The 19,111-nt window shown below is 31.0% G+C and overlaps 1 protein-coding gene across 4 annotated transcripts in view; it reads left to right on the top strand.

Annotated features, from left to right (window-relative positions):
- The window catches only part of LOC118187654 (SEC14-like protein 2), an 89,850-nt gene that overhangs the window by 1,066 nt on the left and 69,673 nt on the right, over positions 1 to 19,111 (top strand). Inside the window, exon 1 of one of the 4 annotated variants that reach the window (XM_085814540.1) lies at positions 15,699 to 16,029. The exons of 1 other annotated variant lie outside the window; for it this stretch is intronic. The gene's annotated coding sequence lies outside the window, so the exon portion shown is untranslated. Of the gene's footprint in view, positions 1 to 15,698; positions 16,030 to 19,111 lie in introns of those variants that run through there. 2 more of the 4 variants (XM_035357932.2, XM_085814539.1) reach the window with 2 other exon arrangements.

Genomic DNA, 19,111 nt, shown 5'->3' with positions numbered 1-19,111 from the left:
TTGATGAAAAAGAAAACTGAAACATAATTTCCTCCCAAAATTAGGCTGAGAGTAAAGATGAATCTGAATTAGGGTCGTTAAGTAGAACAAAAATATTTTTTAAATGTAAAACGTCTAAGAAAGTCTAATTCAACAGTGGAAATGTTTTTTGAATAATTTTGGCTGCAGAAAAATGGCAAGTGTGATCTGACCAACAGTGCTGGGCAATAGAGATCTTCATATGATTTAGACTCTCTTAAATACGATTACTTAAAAAAGTGAAAATGTTGTTTTAACAAAGAACCTTATACAAACAAACGGCAGATTTAAATAAAAGAAGCTATAAAACATAGATATATTTGCTTTCCTTCATTTATCAACTCTGAAAAATTGGAATAGTTCCCACACAATTTCACAAACTATATAGTGATTTAAAAAGTAATTAAATTAAATTAAATTAAAATCACTAGCTGCCATTTGCTACATTAAATGAACAAACTCCAAATATTTACATTATGTTAAATTGAGTCAAACTTAGGGCCCACTAATGCCACAAATTCAGCAAAGATTTTAGAAAAATAGTTCAGTTACTTTAGTATTAAATATAATAGTTATTATTATTAATAGTTATAAGTAGTATTAAAATTACTACTTAAACTTAATCATTCAAATTCAATAGTTAAATAATTCTAGACCTTCAAAATCTAAACCTTTACTATTTCTCATAGCCATGTCGATATGATCGTATAATGGATTTTCTTGCATTTGTGCCAATGTACAATGGATTTTCTTTAGTACATAAAATAAACAAACAGAGTAAGTTAAGTGTGAACCATGCTTAGTTCAGTAACTAGCAAGTAGATTTTCAAAAAGAATTACAATTATTGAATGTAAAAGCTTTATTTGTTGAACCTTAATCAATAGGAATACACTAATTTCAGATTACTACAAATGTTACAGCATTTTCAATAGCTATTGTGAGGACTAAATTGCTTTCTCGACAAAAAATAAACTATCATGATATTTTTTTTTCTCTTTTCACTTCCTTATGTGAAGTAAAGGAATTATTGCAATCGCAAATATTTCAAGTATCATATTTCAAGGGAAATATCCAATTTGATCGTTCCAGAATACATTTGAATGATTTTTGTCGTGACATCTTGGATAGAATTATGGATTTTGTTTGCCCCAAAACGGATTGTAAAATGGATCTAAAATAGATTCAAAGAGATTTTTTCGTAACTCCTATATGTACATAAGTACATATGGGAGCCCAAAATTATTAATCAAGCAGTTTCCCTTCTTCTCATCAATTAGCTATAAAGTTGCACATATTTTGCAGAAATTTAACTTTCGGGTTGTTTATCAATAAAATTCCGAGTTCCATACTCAAGGACTCCATTCTGGATATGAATTCCTGGGGTATTTATAGGATTCCTTGCCAGTGTGGTTTAATTTACATTGGCCAAACTAAGAGAGCCTTAAAATTCCGCGTCAAGGAACATGAGGCATACGTTAGAAAAAAGGAAACACAGAAGTCTTTTGTTGCTCAACATTGTTGGTCCGAAAATCACACTTTCAATTTTTCTGCTGCCAAAATTATTCAAAAAACATCTTCCATTGGAAAACTGCATTTTCTAGAGGCATTTCACATTCATAAAAATCTTTCTGTTCTAGTTAACGATCCTAATTCCAATCCAACTTTTCCTTCGGCCTTTAAAGAAATTATGTTTTAGTTCTGGTTTCACCAACAGATGGCGCCACTAGCTTATTTTCTGTCCAGGCTTTCTTATCTTATTTGATCATTATATCCTATCTCGTTCATTTGCGTTTCTGCAGGTGATGATGGTGGTTCGGAAAAACCATCGAAACTAGTCCTGTGAAAATTTTGTAAATATAACGCTGATTTTTGTTGTTTGACTTCTGAATTAGTATTTATTCGGCGTGTTACTGTGTCTTAATAAGTACATATGTTTTAAATGACCAAAGTATTCATGTTTTAGCAATATCAAATTTAAAAAAAAAATGAATTCTCGACAAATGGAGAAATTTTAATTTTAATGAAATCTCCCTGTTCCTATACTTATATTTACGAAAGTTTTCTACTCATTATGAAAAAATAAAAATATAAGAATTTTGACTCGGGTAAAAAAAAAATTAGCCGGGATATTTAATTTAAAAATCTGAAATTTTTTATGTCATTTTTAACTTGCTTTGTATTAGGTCAGTCCATAAATTCGTGCGCTTTTTTTTTGTTAAATTTTTAAATTATATAAAAAAGCACAATTTAACATTTTAATCAATTATATATTTACCTCCATTATCTACATTTTTCGCCATCTTAATCATCTTAAAATTTTAATCAATTATATATTTACCTCCATTATCTACAATGTCTCGCCATCATACAGGCAGCATTTTTATGACATTGCTGTAGAAAAAAACTTGAAAGTTCATTGTGTACATCCTGTTTAGAATTTAATTTTTTCCCCGGTAAATATTTTGTAAGGCACGATATAAGTAAAAATCACATGGAGCAATATCTGGGGAGTCAGCAGGATGTGGCAAAAGCTCTCCATTAAATTCACTCATTTTTTGCAACGTTGTTCGAGCCGCATGCGGTCAAACGTTATCACGATGAAACACTTCTTTGATATCCACCCATCGTGGGCGTTTTTTTTTTTTTTTTTTTTTTTTTTTTTTTTTTTTTTTTTTTATCCATTCTGAGTTTAGACGGCAAAGTTGTTCACTATAAACTTCTGAATGAATCGTTTGATTTGGTTCTAACAGTTCAAAACGTCCTGAACGGGGTTCATCATCCATGCTGTTTTTAAATTCTTTAAATCATTTCTGGGCAGTCCTTACACTAATACTGTGTTCACCAGGTACACTATTAATTTGTATCCTTGCAAACCTGGCAGATTCACCACACGAAAATAAAAAATGTAGCCCAGCGTGTTTGTACTGATTATCTATATTCATCTTCTATGGGTACTAAAATGCATTGAATACGTATTTACGAAAGTTGGTGATGAACTGAATAATATGTTAGTCAAATGATGACAAGTTTCAACAAGTTCAAAACTGTATTGTTTTAGTAAATGCGTCATAGTGAATTCCACGCATACTCTTAATGCGCATGAACTTATGGACTGATCCATCAGAATTGGTTTATAAGTTAGAATAATTCGGCGAAATAAGTTTTAATGAAATGAAAATAAAAAATGTGTATGATTTAATAGGTCGTAAAAGGAAGTTGTGTAGTGTTCACATCAGATATTTTAAGGCATATTCTCTTTCATAGAAATTTATAAAAGTTGTGGAAGATTTTGAGCTTGACACAGACAAAATCGGATACATTAGCAAGCAGAAAATTTTCTCCTTTCTGCTGGGATCAGAAGGAAACGAATGTAGTTTTCGTTTGAATGAACATAACAATATGTTTAAAAATATTCATAGGCATATAATTATTCGTTCCTTCGTAAAGAGCTCTTCAAATGGGTATGTCGGGAAGGGAATACCCTTTAATAGGGTTGAAGGTGTCGAAATGAAGCAAACTTAGTGGAGAATGGTTCTGTTACGATGATCCCACCCAAAAAATAAGAACTGCCGAGACTCGGACTAAGCTTTTAGCGATTGAGATTGAGGGAAACGTAGAGGACCAACTTTCGGTGACAGCGGCAGCGTGCAGACGATCGCTTGCTCTCATTCGACGAGCACTCTCCAGCTCTCAGAAAACTGTGCCTGGCTTCAACGCTGCTTGATCAAATAAATTGATTTTCATCCATTTACTCAACAGCATTCATATATCTATTGCCCATCTTCTCACCTAATAAATGCTAATTTCCTAACAAAGGAAACAGGTAAAAGGGGGAAGTATGAAATGTTTCAGATTTTAAACTACGTCCAAAGGGGCGTTTTTTTTAACGTTCTATGTGCTACCTTTATTTATTAAATATTATGTTCTCCTTACTCAAACCATAAAATTCAGTTCAACAGCAATATCGCAAAATAATTTTAAAAGCAGCATATATTTAGAATTTCCGATACACGCGCTGGAGATAAAAATACTAATGTTTTTTTCCGTACAGTGTTGTCATTGCTCCATTTGAAATCGTTTAGTTTGTTCATCAAAACTTCGTTGAAGTGTTACAATATAGAAATCGATAATGAAACAAATTTCAAATTCAAATTAGGGTATCCACATGCCCATATTCTATGGAATACGTTATTCAAATTTTGATAGCTTACCGTCGTTTTATCACAACGCCAGAAACATACATACATTCATGCAAATTCTTCATTTTTTAATTTCTTTAACTATAATTCAGAGCTCTAACATTTGCTGGAAAAAATTTGAAAAGCGATTCGCCGCTTAACATTTATACTTTTCAACGCAAAATGCCAAAACGAAATTAATAGTCCTTTTGAGCAAATTGCCCCTTAGGGCTAAAAAGAAAGTTCTATCATTAAGCATCATTTTCTTCTCACCTACACCACATACAATTCAACAGCAAAATTGCAAAAATTTTAAAAGCAGCATAACAGTATGCGTTTAAAATTTCCAATGCACCGTTAAAACCGTTGGCATACATTTTTCTGTTTTTCTCAGTTCGACATATCAATATTCAGTTTTATTACTAAGATTTCTTTACAAAATATTTTTTTTCTTTTTATTATTAACGTTTTGAGTGTTTACTTTATTTATTAAATATCACGTTCTTGTCCCTCAGGTCACATAATATTTAATTTAACCACAAAATATTAAAGAACAGCGTGTGTTTAGAATTTCCTACACAGTTTCGCGTACAGGAGATAAAAATCTTTTATTCCGTTTCCACAGCTGGCTTTGAAATAGTTCAATTTGTAATCAAAAATTCGTTAGTTTTCAAAAATATAAAACCAAAAAAATCTGAAAGGTTTCAGATTTAAAATTACGTCCAAAGGGGCGCTTTTTTTAACGTTTCGTGTGTTACCTTTATTTTTAAAATATCACGTTTTTTGCATTTAAACCATAAAATTCAGTTCAATAGGAATGTCGCAAAATAATTTTGAAATGAGCCTATCTTTACGATTTCCGATACACAGTTCCGCACGCTGGAGATAAAAAGGATTCCCCCCCCCCGTAGAGTGCTGCGAATGCTCGCTTTTAAATCGTTAAATTTGTTACTCAAAAATTCGTTTAAGTTATACAAAATATGAAATCGATCCTAAAACAAATTCCAAATTTCAAATTTGATGTTCCACATTCGTAAGAGGATTACGTCATTCAAAATTCGATGGCTCTATCTACCGTTGTTTTATCACAATGCGAGAAATATACATAGATTTATGCAGATTTTTCATTATTTAATTTCTTCAAGTATAATAATGCAGGACTCTAACATTCGGTGGCAACAGTTTGAAAAGTGAAACGGACATTTATAGTGATTCAACGCAAAATCGAAAACGAAAACAATAGTCCTTCAGGGCCAAAGCCCGTTTGGACTAATAATAAAACAAGTTCGAAATTTAAAATCCGGGCTTTCAGGTGCCCATATTCTGATGGAGGACTACGTTGTTCAAAACTGGCTGGTTGTAGGTACTGTTGTTTTTTCGCTATGCGAGAAACATACATACATTCACGAACTTTCTTCATAACCTAAACTTTTTTATATATAATACAGTGCGATAATATTTGGTTGCAACAATTTGAAAAGTGATACGTCGTTCAATGTGTTTCAATGCAAAATACCGTTTCGAAACTGATATCCCATTTAGAACTAATATCCATTTTGGGCTAATTATGATCATCTTATATTACTAAGGTATTACGCATTCTTACGATTCTTATGATCTTTAGAGTTCTTTTCATGATATTTAAGAACACCTACAGAAAGTGACAGCAGTTCGTACTAGTATACCTTATTCAGGATAATATCAGACTTCAATTTATGGGCAATTTATCCTCTCAAAAATTCATTCAATTAAAATACTGCCTGTATAAATTCTTTTATGCTATTTTATAAATTCACAATGCAATTTATACTTCCTCAGTATTTCACAAAAGTTCTTATGGTAGTTATTCCCCTTGTTTGTTTCCTATTTTACCCAAATACACGGCTTAAATTAAAAAATTACAAATGATCGGAATATCCGGATCACTTGAAAATTAATCTACTAAAACGAGTTACGAGTTAAAATTAAGTCATGATCTTGTAGCCTGACGTCAAAACTTATGACGTCAATAAGTTCTCATGATTTTTTTTTTTTTTTTTTTTTTTTTTTTTAACTAACGAAATGAAACGTGATTTCGCATCGTCAGCGATAAGCCGTTGAAGATTTATTTACTTTTATGTTAAAATTATCAGGAATTAATAATAGAATACCCAACTTCTTCCTACCCAACACAAGCTTCAGTTCTTTTACGCGAAATTTAAGGCTTTAACATACAACATATATGTGTTTTTTCTTATTCATTATTAAAGAATCTCGGAACTAATACCTAAGACAATTAAGTATAACGAACAACAATTTATTTAAGAATTACACAAACAAAATAAATAATAAAAGTGAGAGAGTATTTTAGCTACATAGCTTGCGCGAATTATTGAAAGTTGTGTCACAAGACTTGTAAAAAGAAAGAATGTTTACATTTTTTTCGAATCTCGCATCACGTGACCAAGAGCGATGCTCCGTTTTTAAGAATGAGTCACGAATGAGTCCTGTTACAAGGAAATAATAGGTCCTGTTTAATATACGAAATAAAGTATTGCTTGAAACTTTGTGTAACAAAATTACTGATCCATTTTTCTCAAGTGTTTTAAACCTTTACGTTTTTTTTCTTGCCTGTGTTATACAGGATGTTTCATATTGAATGGGAAAAAAGAATAGCATAGAACAAATCCTGAATTGATTTATTTGGGCGAAACAAAGTAACTTTGAAACTACAATTATGGAAGTTTTGTCTGGCAACCGGGGAAAATTCTTCTGCTAAGAGAAAGTCTTCGGCTTATAAAATTGCTGTTGGAGGTACTATTAATCAAAATGACACCATCTATGCAGGAGGAAGTGCACTGTGTTTTGGAAAACGCCAAAACATAATCGTTTATCGTTGTTTATAAAAATGATGTTTGAACCCTTTTATATACAAATTTCTCAACTCTCATATCTTTGTCTATTTCTTCATTTCGCAAACCACGAAGCACTTAATTTTGCCAAAATTTACATGCACGCATTTTAAATGATTAGCTTATTTAAAAACCATTTTTGCTTTTTGTTTTTAAACCTCATTACACGTTTGTTCTTTACTAGGATAAAGAAATGGTAGAAATCTCCGAAAATAGTGTAGAGATGATTCCTCCATGAATTTAATAAACCTCCACCAACGGAATCAATTAAAAGACAGTTAAAAATATTTCGATTGACCAGCCATGTTTTGCATAAAGGAAGTATGGCAGGTAAAGAGTCAGTGGTGAAAATGTTTCCGCCATTCGAGATGTATTTTTGTGCAGTGTCAGTAAATTCATTCGTCGCGCCAGCCTGGAAACAGGACCTCCCAGATCGACTGTACACAAAGGTGGTTAATTGAGGAGCCCATTCTTAGCATGAGATTGGTTTAGTGGGACCACTGATTGGCAGTGGTGTACCTCTGCCAATTAGCGACAGTAATAGCCTTTTCAGAATAGTTTACAGTTTAAAATCATTAGTTGAAAGAGATTATACATAATTAAATAACAGTACTTAAAGTCACTGATAGTTTTGTAAGGCTACAAGAAACTGGTATTATCTGCAATTGTGGAATTAATTGTTTTAGGAAAGTTTCACTGTAGTTGATTTAGGTGTAGTAATTTTTACGTGGGTATGAATTTTGCAGAAGCAATTGAAAGGTTTTGCAAGACATTAAAAACCAAAGCTTTTAAAATCCTGAGTCTTGTAAGGACACTGCTTTAGCATTGCTTTCAAATATAGTTAGAGTAATATTTAAACATTATTTTCTTTCATTAGTTATACTGCGGCAGCAGTATAACTAAAATCTAAATGTAATTTTAAATCTAAATGTAATCATTCTGAAATGGCAGTTACAATTTTCTGCACTAAATATATTTGTTTGTATTAATGTAAATAAAACTGTTTGTAAACAAATGGACTCTGTCTGTTTAATTGCAATGAAAATAATTTTGACTGTCTGTGTATAAGGCTGTGTAGAAGATTTATTTATATTGCTAAATCTTGCACTATATAAATTTCATTTGGCAGTGTAAATGCAGGAAATGCTCAGCACGAAGTGATATTTTTATATTATATAATCTACATTCAATAACAATAGCTACCTATTCACTATTTTAAATTTTACTTTTTAATTTCCCTATTTAGAATTTTTATGGTTCAAAATAATATTTCCATAAAGTAAAGTATTTTTCTGCAATAGCGTGTGTGTTATTATGGCAAAGCCTCGAGGGCTATCTGCCTAAGAGGAGGGATGCCTTCGTAGAGGACTTTCTAAGGGAAACTGGCTCGTATACACGTTACACATGGGGAAAACCACGAAAACGCCCATGCAGCCAGCCCGTTCGCGGGATTCGAACCTCGGACCGAACTACCAGTGCTCAGCGACTTTACCGCTCGGCCGCTGGCTTTTCTGCAATAGATATCAAAATAACTTATACCTAAAACACCGACTCAAATTTATCCCAATAATTCATCGCTTTTATTAAATTTATATATTCCTTGGAGGTAATATATGAAAAACCTTTTGTAATAATAAATTATTAATACATATGTATATATACAGGTAAATGTTATTTTTATATATTTTTCCTATGGGAATTTAGTTTCATTAAATTAGCTATTTAATAAATAGATAATTATAACTACCGTGTACATGAGTATGAGTATATTCATACTTATTCACAGAGATAGAATGTTTACAGTACGAAAGGTAATAATTAATTTTTTTACATCGAGAACTACATATTGTATAGATACCTATTATGCTATAGATTTTATTCACATGAAATCTGTGGAAGATTATATAGCACAAAAAATGAGATTCAGAAGCTGCAGGGTGTTTCTAAGAGTGGTAAGCGAGTTTTAAAGCGATAGCAAGTATGCTAAATTTAAATTCTTTGTTTAAATTTAAACTCTTTGTTTAAATTTCTAATTTGCAAGTCCCTTATTCTTTTTGCTTGCTTGTTTATTTAATATTTTTACTTGTAATAGTATTTCTCCATTCGAAAATTAGGGTTTCGTCTAGTTTTGTTCAAATTTAGTTTAGTGCATTGTAGGTAACGTAAAATTTAAGCAGATGCTGGAAAGTACCATCCCTTGGGAAAACATTTCTCATTAGGTATCAAATTGTTAAACATGCTGATGTGATTAAATGCCATTTTTTAATTTCCCAATCAAAGAACTGAAATACAATGTTATTAAAATATATACAATGAGATACAGTACTATGTGTATCCAATTTTAAATTAATAATATATATATAATCAAAGTCACAATTCGCAACCATCAAATGATATATATATATATATATATATACATAGTATATATATAAATTTAATAGATTCTCTAGTAGAATGCAAGCGATTGAATCCGTAATAAACCACGAGAATTTTGATGGCTTAAAAGTGTTGAAACTCCAATCTACAATAATTAAGAAATTTGGCAGTCGAGGTAGATTTAATTCAACTTTTACTTCATCAAGCATGTTGCAGCGACAAACAAAGTCCAGCTAGGCCAAAGTGTAGAAAGCAAGTGCGTTATGTTGAAGGTGAAATCTTAATTCAGACTGAGTTAGTTTTGGTTCTCAATGCATTTTTATTTGATAATTAATACTGCTGTAAAATTACTATTGGCTGTCTGAGTGTTAGTTCCATTTACATCATCAGAATTATGTAAGAATCATATGACATGGATTAATCTCGAAATCACGCACTGCAGAGAGATTACTATTTTTAGAATAGAGAAGGAAAATTAATTTTACGCAGCTGATTTAATCTTTTACATATTCTTTATTTTTCTTACATATATGTGTAATATAAAAAATATATAATCAAAGTTATAATTTAAACCAACGGGTAAAACTTTAATTCTCCTTCTCTGTTCTAAAAATCGTAATAATTACCATATTTGCATTACTGGGCTGGAATTTACCTGCTTGAATTTCGTATCTTAGAAAATTTATTTTTTCTTCAGCAAAATTACATTTAGATTGTTTTAATTTTATATTTCCTTTCTCACATATATCAAATACTATTTTAAGATGGTTTAAATGTTCATCAAAATTTGGGGGAAATGCTATAATATCATCAAAATAATTTAAAGCAAATTGAATCTGATATTTGTTTAAGATTTATCTAAGATCTCTTTGAAAAACACTCTTTGAAAAACATCTGGAGAATTCTTCTAAACAAAAGGTTGTCTAGTAAATTCATAAAGTCCAAAATTTGTTGTAAATGCTAATTTTTCAGTATCTTTTTCATTCAATTTGATGTGGTAATAACCTGATGATAAGTCCAATGTAGAGAAAATGTTTGTATTTGCTAATTGATCTAATACAGCATCAGTTCTAGAGATTGGTTCAAAATCTGCTTTTTTAATTTGATTAAGTTTCCGAAAATCAATACATGATCCAGATTTTGTCTGTTCATTCTTTTTATAAGCTAAAGTTACAGGAGCAGCTATACGAAGGTTTAATTATACCAACATTTAACAACTCATCTCTTTGTTTCTTAATTTTACTATTATCTTTAGGAGATGCTCGATATGGCCTATAGGCTAATGGTAATTCAGAAGTAAACACAACTGTAGGGGGTTCAATATTAATGCAACTAACATCATATTTACTTTTAACGAATATATGATTATAATTATTCAGAAACTTTTCTAATTTACCAGCAGAAACTTCACTTTTTTAAAAATAATTACTATATTTTTTAGTACTAATATACACTTTCACATACAAAATTTTCACTATTTTCAAAAAGAATTTTTAGTATTTATAACACTTTTACATACAAAATTATTTTGGAAAAAAACATTTCTAATTTAATATTTTTACTCACCTGGTGTTTAAACTGGTAGACTTGATAATTATTAAAATTCAGTTGTAATTTGAACAGTGAAACACAAGATGAAGACAATAATAAATAGTTTAAATTAGAATTCATCTCATAAAATATTACATATATATATATATATATATATATATATATATATATACATATATCATTCGATGGTTGTGAATCATGACTTGATGGTATGATTATTATCTTTATATTAATTTTATTTTCAAAATTATATAAAGGGAGTTTAAAATTTTGCAAAGAGAATTTATACAAATATTTTGTAATATGTTTATAGGTACTGACATGCATTGAGAAATAAAAATTTTATTAAGTTTATTCGCACTGAATTTTATTTGAAATTACACTACATACTTCCCCCTCCCCAATTAATTCTGTGTATTTCATCAGTGCTAATTGTGTACTTCCGCTGGTTTATGTTTTTAATAATTACTAGTTTTTATGGAAATTTGATATACAGTTCTATTTTTGTGTGTTGTGTTTTATAGGGATTGTGTGTATGGATACTCCGTTACGGTATAATTCTATTGGTTTTGTTTATGAGTTTTTGTCTGGTGTTCTGTGTAGCGATTTTGCCAAGAGGTACCTTGATTGTTCTTTAGAGTTTTGTGTACTGGTTTTTACAGGGATTTGGCCTATGGTTACCTACATAGGTGTACGGGTTTATTTCTATGGATTTTTGCGGAGATTTGACCTACGGGTAACCGAACAGTTGTATGGGTTTCAGTTTCAACTAGATTTTAACATTGGTAAAGCGGGACACCATTTACCGGGGGGGGGGTTATCATGATTAAAAATTTGCTCTACATGAAGCAACACAAATTTCATAGAACGCAAAAATAGTATTGTAATATATATATTTTTTAATTTCAACATTAAGTGCAATTTAAAAATATAATACATTAAAATATTGCGTATAGTATTATTTTATTCTTTGGCATATTTCTCATTTGAATGAATTCTTTTAGTAGATTGCTGTCGGTTTTTGTTGAATAACTTTTGGACAACTTGTGATGCACAAGACCTGAACGATTGATCGTGATTATTATCATGAAAGGACATAAGTCCTTCTGCTAACGCTAATTTGCTTTCTTCGTTTCCATAAATTATTTTCCAAAAGAATTCCTTCATTTTGGAGGAAGACGCAGTAGTATTTAAATATCTTTTATATTAAGGGGACTCATACACCTTAAAACCCATAAAATCTTCGAATATGTGACTGTTGTAAGAATTGAGATAACTTATTTATTTTAAAAGCAATTACTTCCAACTTTCTACAGCTGACTAAATAATATAGCTGCTTCTTGAAATAGTAATCAGAACATTCGTGTTGCCACAAATATTTTTATAATTTAATCCGCTTTTTGATAAAATGTTTCCATCTTGCGCGCACAGTTTAATACATTCTGTTGCATAACTTAATTCCATATTTAATATATAGCTTTCATAACATTTGGAAACTACTGCGAACCAAAAATTCTAAGAATTTCATGTTAAATTTTTATTTTATTTGGAGTTGATTTTATAAAATATATTTTATTAAAATAACCTGTAAAGTTTTCGTCCATAAAATTTTTTAATAATAAAACATTCATCAGATTTTTGGTTTAGTTAGAAAATAGTGCCCATGTAAAGAATTCTATTAAATTTCAAGTGTTAGCCATTTTTAGTATATGACGAGGCTGGAAACATGACGAAAATTTTGTCACAAAGCGGATTAAATTACAAAAATACGTGGCAACACCAACTTTCTGATTACTAGTTCCCAAAGCAGATATATTATGTAGTCAGCTGTAAAACGTTGGAAGTAATTGCTTGTAAATTAAACAAAATATCTCAATTCTTGCAATAGTCACATATTCGAAGATCATAAGGGGGTTAAGGTGTATGAGCCCCCTTAATGTGTTCCCTAGAGCTTTGAAATATCATTCTTCCAGCCGGGCGAAATAGAATATGCACCATTACATTTCTCACATTTTACCATGTAATCGCTTTTGGTTTTTTTTAGAAAAGGAAATTCACTTCCTAGATCATCTTTGAATTTGCATCCTCTATTCTTACTCATTATGTTAAAAATCTAAAGAAGTAATTTATTATAAATTTATAAATTTTTATCTATACATATTGTTTAAAAACACAGTAAGTAGGTACATAATTGTATGAAGATATTTATAAAATATAAATAATAAGAATAATGTCTGCTAGGGTGTACTATAGTTCAACTGCACCAATCAAAATTTCTTCCCCCTGCTGCCTACAGGGTTACAAATTAACTTCTCGAAGCCAATTGTAGCCAAAAGGAAAATAAAAATAAATAAATAGAATTACATATCACAAGAACAACTAAAAAATATCTAACAAGCAATCTAATTACTTGAATAACAGTAATAAAGGCGAGAGCTAACAAAGAAAATAAAAGGTATTGGTAAACATACATATTAGCATTACAAACATCTTTCATTTATGATAATAATATCATAAATTAAATAATTATAAAGCATAAAAATTATATTTTTAATAAATTACATCAATAATAGTCAAGATGTCTGAACTAGACTGAAAAATTTAATAGAGTTTACTAGCGTGCAAAAAATTATTCCATATCAAAGTGTGCTAAAAATATTTTTTGTTAATTAAAGTAATCATGTAAATGTTTGCAGAAATTAAATTAAGTTTAAAAAAAGCTTAGCATGAAATCTATTATAAAACCATTACTATGCATTTTGCATTTGGAACACTGACTTATAAATTGTAAATAAATTTAAATTATTATGCTAAAAGGTTTTTTCTAAAATTTATCTAGAAGAAAGGAATTAGATAAACAATACTACAAATTAATATAATCAATCAGGCCTCTCAATGAATAAAAGTTTATTTTTTTAACCAAAAATTAAAAATTGGGATGCAAAAGTTTGAGTAATATACTTGGAAATATCTGAACATATAAATAATTAGAAAAGTATAATTAAAATAATAACAAGCTAATTAACAGTAACATTAAGCTTAATTTCATTCAATCTAAAACAAGCAATCGATCAGGAGCTCCCCATAACTGAAGTTTTAATGCTATTTTACGTAGATTTGAGTATAAAATAAAAGTTGCACTTGTGAAACAAGTGAATAATGTACTGATAGTCAACAGAAATTAAAATACAGTGGTTAAAAATATAATTACTTGTCAGAAGGTATGCAAAGTTGCCATGGCTAGAGAAATTGAATGATTATAGAAAACTCATAAAGTTAAGCGCTAGAGTGTGAAAAGAAAATTCTGGAATAAACATGTTAAGAAAATCAGTTGGAGAAAAAATCCTTAATTTATTGATATCCATATAAACTCTATGCTTTTGGAAAAATGTTACATATAATTTGCACCGAGGTATCAATCACCGAAACCGAATTAATTTCTTTCCTTATTTTTTCTTATTAGAAGGATTTGTAAAAAGATATGCTAAGGTAAAGGTGAAAATTTTTGCAATATTTTTAAAGAATAAATTTTAAAAGTATTTTTACTTCATGAACTGAAATTTTTACGCTACATTTTTACACAGTAAATAAGTACAAAAAAAGAAAGAGCTGGGGATCACTGGAACTAGAAACTCGGGTCGAACTACCAATATTTAGTAACTTTTCCGCTTGATCATAAGACCTTTTGAAATTAGACTGTACAATATATTAAAGAAAATAGAAGATACAGCACACGTAAGAACATAAGTGGGCTGAATTAGAGATTTACATGTTTGGTGAATGAGTTAAACTTACCTGTATGCCATTATGAAATATTAGGAATATAGCATAAAAGCATGAGAGAAGAAGGCAACGATAATCTAAATCATTGCAATCTAAATGTACGAGTATAACATTATCAGTATCTGCTATTAATTTCAATACTGATGAAAAAATTATAAATGAATTATATTATAAATCACATGAACTCGTTGCATTATAAATTACAACAGTTAGAAATATTATTAGGGCCAGTATTTATATATATTTACATACGTTATGGGCGGCCGATTGCAACGAAAAAGCAAAAAAGCACACCTAAATGTTATTGCAGTCCCGTATACAAAATTTCGACTTTCTACAGCCATTCGTTTTGGAACTATGCGAGATAACTACGTACGTATGTACGTCAAGAAAAAAAAAATCATTTTCAATTCATTTTACAACCTGTTTTGGGGAAAAGAGTCCTTTATTCTGTTCGTTCGAACAGATGTCACGCAAAAACATCGTTCAAATGGAGTCGAGTGGAACCAAAATGGATATTTTCATGAACCTTAAAAAACCCATTTCTCTAATACCCGAAAATTTCGTTGATACCCGAAAGTTTTTGCGATTACCACGTTTCCTTAACTTGGCACAAAAAATGTAAAAATCATATATATAATAAAAATTGAGCTTTCCCTGCGAAGTTCCTTCTATAATGATCAAAAAGAGAAAATAATGGCTGGGATAAAACCTGGCAACTGAAACTATATTTGTCTAAACCTGAGGAGTCTAGGTGGAACATGTTATGTCAAGCATTGTGTTTGGACCGGTTTTATCTCATGTAAATCTTAATGATTATGAAACAAGATTGGCACATCGTATTCGAAATCGGTTTCCTTATTAATATGAATTTATCTTACGTTCGGGATAAAAATTTCACTCTTTCCTTTCAGGGAGGAAAAGTACGTGCAGTTTATTTTAATACTTTGTTCTCTTTCTCCTGACCACTGAGAACTTGAGTAGCTTTCATTACCTTTAATTTACCTCCCGAGGACATTGTTAATTCAAAGATATAGCTCATTGTATGATCGCATTCGCGTCGATTATTTTATTTGCACGGTCTTCATTCGTCTGCAACATTAAGCCAACAAGTATTATTAAAAGCATTTGGTCCCAGTTTGTTCAACTGCTGGCATTCAGCTTTACTAAAGTATTATCGAAAATTTTTACAACACCAACAAATCGTAATTGTTTCAACTGAAAATTCCTGGTAAGTTTTAAAATCATTATTCTATTATTATTAAACTCATGCATAAACTTGTATACTTACCCTAATATAAGTAAGAATTTTTGCAGAACGAATCAAATGCAAGTGCAATATTTTCTATCGCTTCTTGCTTATGCTGTCATTTCTTCGAACATTGTAGACAGGTTTGGGTTTTAAAAAGTAATAACGGAAAATTTGCTTTATGTTCTGAACGTTGTGAGATATTTTCTCCCTCCTTCCAGCATGCCTTTGTGGAGTAGCGTATTCGAGAGGTCCAAGGTCGAATCCCGGAGAGAGCATTGCTCATTTTTCATCTCTTATCATCTCTTATCTTTCATCAAAATGACCTAACTATTCTACAATGGCGCGCGAACTAAAAGGTGGTGAAGAATAATTCGTCACCACTAGGATTTGGTAATAGGGTCCTCTCATCCCCACTGACGCTTTAAAAGGGGGAGCATATGAAGTATTTCTTCCCTCCTTCCAGCATGCCTTCGTGGTATAACAACAGCATATTCGAGAGGTCCAGGTCTAGGTCCCAGGGAGAGCATTGCCCATTTTTATTGTCTCCTGCTTCAACATAACGTAATGACTCTACAATGGTTATGTTACCGTGAAAGACCGAAACTGGAGAATGTCGACTTTCACCAGAGAATGTCAACATTCACCAAATACGTCGGTGAAAGATCGAATGTTTCTTTACATTCTTTTACATTCGGACCCTTACCGATGTATGTCGACAATCACAGATATGCTCTGGTGTAGGTCGAAAAGAGAGGAGTCTATGCACACGCTGCAATTCCAAAAGGAAGTGTTCCACAAATAGATGCAGTTGTAAAAGCAAGAGCCTCTTGTGCAATTCAAAGTGTCATAATAGTTTAGGTTGTTGCAATAAATAAGATTTGAATCACATAATTTGGTAAGTTTATAACTTCTATTATTTTCCTTTCTCATTTTGAATGTACTGTGTGTTTTAAGTTCTTATGTTCTTAAGTTCCTATTCTGTGTCTCAAGTGCGTTTTTTTCGCGAATGAATTACGGAGAAGGAAATATAATATTCTTATATGTTCGACATTCACCATTAGTACATGGTGAATGTCGACATTCACCGGTGTAAGTCAGAAATAAGAGTATTTGGAAAATATTTCGGACATACACCAAGCGACTATGTGAATGTTGACATTCACCGGTGAAAGTCGACATTCTCCAGATTTCCGTGTTTCACCGTAACAGTTATATGCTAAGCAATTTGAATCAAAATATATTGCAATCTAGCTAAATTATGCAATGGAACGGAGGATTTTTCCGATGAGTTTTCTTTCTTAAGAGATTTTTAAGGAAGGTTAGACTAGGTTATTTGCATTATACAAAGATCATAAGATTGTTCTTTCTAAGAGGATAGTTACCATCGTAAAGGAGTTTCTATTAGTATCCGGATTAGATACAGGGAAACTTACAAAATCTGCTATGCAGTTAGCGCGTTCGCTGGAATTTAATCTCGAGCTAGACTATCAGTAATCAGTTACCTTATCACTCGAGTGCAGGTGGACTCATTTCTCAGGAAGCCTATTTCTTGAAAAAGCTTAAAATTTTACACAAAAATGGCGGATCTTCAATCTACTGGTTTTACCATTATTAGTATTAGGCTGCACAGAATGCGAAATTTCATAATGCTAAAAAAGTATCTTTCATTATTAGCGAAATGGCATGATCTTGCATTCATTTTCTGTATCCATTTATCGTGATATAGCTTGTGAAAACAAATGTGAAATGTTTTTGAATGTTCCTAGCTAGGAACCTAAACGTAACTACTTTCTTAGAAAACTGAATTCCTGATTATACTTTTCTGGAAAAATATCTTGCAGAAACTTTCCGCTACGAAGCCCACAAGCGGCTAAACGGTAAAACCGCTGGACACATGAAGTTCTACCAGTGTTCGTGTCCCAGCAAATAGGCTAGCTGCAAGTAAGCTTTCACCATTCTCAGAGTAAATAATTCTTTAAAATGTTTTCGGCAGAGGAATTCCTTTCCATAGGCAGACAGCCTCCGCTTGCTTTGCCACTATTCACATAATCCAATCCACTCTGCTACGAGCAAAGAAAAATTTACGATGCTAAAAAAAAAATTTCTACTAATAAAAAAAAAAAAAAAAAAAAAAATCCGAAAGTTTTCAGATTTTAAATTACGTTCAAAGGGGCGTTTTTTTACATTTTGCGTGTTACGTTTATTTATTAAATATCAAGTTCTTCGCACTTAAATCATAAAATTCAGTTCAACAGCAATATCGCAAAATAATTTTAAAATTTGCAAATCTTTAGAATTTCCGATACACAGTCTCGCGCCCTGGAGATAAAAATGTTTTTTTCTGTACAACGTTGCCATGGCTCGCTTTGAAATCCTTGAGTTTATTAATTAAAACTTCGTTAAAGTTTTACAAAATATGAAATCGATAATAGAACTAATTTCAAATTCAAATTAGGGCTTCCATATGCCCATATTCTATGGAAGATTACATGATTCAAATTCTAATGGCTCTATGTACCGTTGTTTTGGAATAGTGAGAGAAATATACATACACTGATGTAGATTCTTCATTGTTTAATTTCTTTAAATATAATACAGGGCGATTATATTTGGTGACAACAGTTTGAAAAGTGAAACGGACATTTATAGTGATTTAACGCAAAATAGCAAAACGAAAACAATAGTCCTTCAGGGACAAAGCCCCTTTAGACTAATCATAAAACAAGTTTGAAATTCAAAATTCGGGCTTTCAGGTGCCCATATTCTGATGGAGGACTACGTTGTTCCAAATCGGTTGGCTGTAGGTACTGTTGTTTTTTCGCAATGCGAGAAACATACATACCTTCACGCACTTTCTTCATAAGTAAACTTTTTTATATATTATAAAGTGCGATAATATTTGTTGGCAAGAATTTGCAATGTGATACGTCGTTTAATGTGTTTCAATGCAAAATACCGTTTCGAAACTGATATCCCATTCAGAACTAACATCCATTTTGGGCTAATTATGATCATCTTACATTACTAAGGTATTACGCATTCTTACGATTCTTATGATCTT

Source organism: Stegodyphus dumicola, chromosome 4, assembly GCF_044657685.1.
Source record: "Stegodyphus dumicola isolate Sdum_Otavi_A_Nest chromosome 4, ASM4465768v1".
NCBI classification, from domain to species: domain Eukaryota; kingdom Metazoa; phylum Arthropoda; class Arachnida; order Araneae; family Eresidae; genus Stegodyphus; species Stegodyphus dumicola.
The sequence above is the reverse complement of the archived record's forward strand: the minus strand, read 5'-3'. Positions and strand labels throughout refer to the sequence as shown.